Raw genomic sequence first — 239 nt, forward strand, 5'->3', positions numbered from 1 at the left:
GAAGAAGAAGAAGAAGACGACGAAGAAGAAGAAGACGAAGAAGAAGAAGAAGAAGAAGAAGAAGAAGAAGAAGAAGAAGAAGAAGAAGAAGAAGAAGAAGAAGAAGAAGAAGAAGAAGAAGAAGAAGAAGAAGAAGAAGAAGAAGAAGAAGAAGAAGAAGAAGAAGAAGAAGAAGAAGAAGAAGAAGAAGAAGAAGAAGAAGAAGAAGAAGAAGAAGAAGAAGAAGAAGAAGAAGAAGA

The sequence above is a fragment of the Triticum dicoccoides genome, chromosome 5B, assembly GCF_002162155.2.
Source record: "Triticum dicoccoides isolate Atlit2015 ecotype Zavitan chromosome 5B, WEW_v2.0, whole genome shotgun sequence".
Taxonomy (NCBI): Eukaryota; Viridiplantae; Streptophyta; class Magnoliopsida; order Poales; family Poaceae; genus Triticum; species Triticum dicoccoides.